Source organism: Anas acuta, chromosome 3 (assembly GCF_963932015.1).
Source record: "Anas acuta chromosome 3, bAnaAcu1.1, whole genome shotgun sequence".
Taxonomy (NCBI): domain Eukaryota; kingdom Metazoa; phylum Chordata; class Aves; order Anseriformes; family Anatidae; genus Anas; species Anas acuta.
In genome coordinates, this window is record NC_088981.1 from 38,126,259 (window position 1) to 38,129,651 (window position 3,393).

Sequence of the window (3,393 nt, forward strand, 5' to 3'; positions counted from 1 at the left end):
AAAGGTAAAGATGTCAAGTGAGTTATGTTAACAGAAAAAGAACTACGCAGTAGGTCAAGGTTTGGGCAACAGCAGGGATATTTTTGTTAAGATAATACTACTCACAGTGGTGGTGGCTTCCTTCGTAATACATAGCTGCCCAGAGAGAATTGCCTCTATTCTCATGGAGTCAGAGGGCCATATAGGAAGGTCTTATGGGGTCTAAATGAGATAGACACTGCAATTGCTTGTACAAATAAACTTTTACTATATAAGCAGCATGAATGGGCTCTGGTGTAATGCTTTCTAATGGTTCACATATTCAGGTTGGTTTTAAGACAATTATCAGAGCAAGCTATTAAGAGCTAAATGGAGGTTTGTGCAGTTGTGTTTTCCTTTAGGAAGGGTAATTACCTTTCACTGCACCAGCACAGGGCAGAGGTTTCTGAGTTACTTCCCACCTAAACCATCAGAGAAAAATGGCAGGTTCAGCACAGGAGAATCCGCAGGTGCCTTCTTATGGTTCTGCACACAAAATGTTGCATACTCAAGCCCACCCTGTGAGGATGTATGTGCAAACACTGCCTAGAAGCAACCTTCTTGCTAAGACAAGAAGGTTCATTGTTCAGCCTGATGCTACTGCTTAGCACAGGTCTGTGGCATGGAAGAACCAGCTCTTCACCTTCCACGTGTCCCTGTAAGCATCTAACAACAAAACCTGCTCATCAGATGCTGAATCTACCCAGTGAAAGATTTGAATTTATAAGCAGCCTATCCTCAGGCTACTGCGCCCTGAAAAACAAAACAAACAAACAAACAAACAAGCAACAACAACAACACCTCATCCTGGCCATTTTCAGCTAAACTGCAGAACTTTTACTGTCCATAATATGGATGGCCAGAGCCAGTGCAAGAAAAAACTGCCAGAGTATATTTCTTGATTAGCATGTGGAGGTCAACAAAGATACAGCCCCATTGCAACCGAGCTCTGAACTAGTTTGCAGCTAAAGTACCTGTAAACATCCCTTATGGAAGCACAAGTGTTTTGAACTGTTACTGCAGGACTATCTGCTTTTAAAAGCCAGCTTTTAAAAGAAATCTGGGAATATACCAATGACTCTGCCTCATGCATAAAAGATGCATTGCAGAGCACCACATTGCTACATCAATATTTTTTAAATGTTTAAAGAGAAATTTCTTTCCTCATTTGAAAGAGCTTCTTTCAACAGTTGCAGGGAAACCTGTCCTCAGGCTCACGGGTTTCTGAATATTCTGATCTACCTGCATGTTCCCTACACTGTAAATGTGCTTAGATCCATGTGCACTAAGTGTTAAATTTATTCTTTCTCTCTTATAAAAAGGTAAGAATTCAGCAAAGAGGAATATTAACATCAATTTAGGTGTGGAGTTTTTATGCATGTGAGGATTTTTTCAGTCCTTTTTTTCCCCTGTTCTGGATTCATTTTAAGCCATAACTGTCCTATAGCTCATAAAATGTGCATTACGTCACCTTTTAGATAGAAGTCAGCAGGAACAAAGCTACTGGAATGGATGAATAAACAAATTATTGTTAGGGCTACACACATTAGCCTCAAAATAGCACTAGGAAAACGTGCAGTGCTTCTGCAACACAAATACCAGTTTGTACAATGATCTGAACTGCTCATGCAGGTGTTCATTTGGGCCTGACCCTGCTCAGCACAGGTGGGAAGTGCTGTGTGTTGGAGTACCAGGTAAAATGGAGGGTGGCTCCAGGAGAGGGGAATCCCATCCAGCAGCAGTAAGAGCATGGCTGCATGGCCACAAAATGCCCCCTGCGTGCTGGCAAGAGTGGTTACCTAGGGAAAATACACTCTGAATCACCTCATTAGCATGGGGTAGATTGCAGGCAAAACTGTAAGTCACTTTACAATCATTCCCTTCTTTTACGCTGTGCTCTGAAGCCCAGGCAAGCAAATGTGCTGGAGGACTGTGAGTCCCCAGCACACAGCGTGCCCTTGCCCTGCTGATCCTTCAGTTTCCACCTTTCCTGGTGAGCACACAGGTTGTTCTCATGGACGTGCTGCAGTGCACACAGAGGCTCCCCCATGGATGCTGTTTTGCAGTCTGCAGGCTCCTGTGCCTGTGCTTATTAGAAATCAGAAAGTTTCAAAATTACAGAGATTGTGCTAACTCTGGAGAAGTTTTTGAGGCATTCAGTCTCACCTGCACTTCTTGCCATGCCAGTCTTGCTGCTCTGCATGAACTGCAGGAGTGCTGTCTCACCAATCTCTGTAGTGCACAAGAAGTGTGCACCGTCCATCCTCTGCAGTTCCCAAATGGAACAATTTTGCTCTCACTCTAAATTTTGGGGCAGAAATATGGCATTCTGAGTGCTGTACCCGAGGTAGGAGGTGCCTTCCCTGATACTCAGCCCTTAAGGCTCAGAAGCAAACCATCCTTGCTGCCCTGGCATGGAGGATGAAGATGGGATGCTGCACATGCTTTGCAGTCCTTTCTGCAGTAATGGGTCCTTACAACAAAGAAAAGAGCAGGCTGAAAGTGATCTGAAATGGACTGGGGTTCAGCAGTAGGCATCCTTTTCACCAATCATCGCTTGGCAGCAATTTCTACCCAGTGGCAATATTCCTCTGCTTTGCTCGCAGCTGAAAATAACTCTGAAAGTGCTTCGAAAGGGCTGCCTTTTAACTGAGCTGAACACCTTCCTAAACGATTTTCGTCATGGTGAACATCTCCCCCTTGGATGAGGAGCATTCAGGCTCTTCCTTCCCAGTCCTGCTCTCTGCAGCGTGCAACCCACTGTAGAACATGGTTCATTGTTCCTGTGCTCTCCTGTGACCTTTATTTCCATAATGGACTCTCTGCCCATGTTGGTTATATTTCTACCTCACTACATAAGCTGGCAGATATCCAGCATGCTGGTGCCTGTGACACGACTCCTTTCTGCTCCCCACCCTGTTATATGGCAGCACCTTGCTGCAGGGTGGGCACCTGAAAGTGCAGGCACACCTGGCCTGGCACAAGCGGTGACAAAAGCCCCTGCTCTTTCCAAAGTAATTTGCTGAGCCACCAGGGTGCTCAGCACTGGGAAGGGGAGGTTAAACCACCACTTTGCTTCCTGTTGTGTCATCGGTTTAACTGTTGGCGTCAATTATTGAATACATTTACACAGTGCTAATGCCTTTGCTGTGATTTGCCAATTAACACAGCACTTTAAGTGTGGTCCTCATCCCTAAATCTTCTAGTAGAAAAGCAGCTGCTTGCAGACTTCTGGAAGGATATGTCAGAAAAAAAAAAAGACCATTTTTTTTCTGTTGATTTTCCTGTGGGAGAGCAAAGAGTTAATCTAGAGCCACCACTGTTCAAATACATATTCCCTTTCCCAAAACGCAGCATGGCAGTAGAAACAGTACA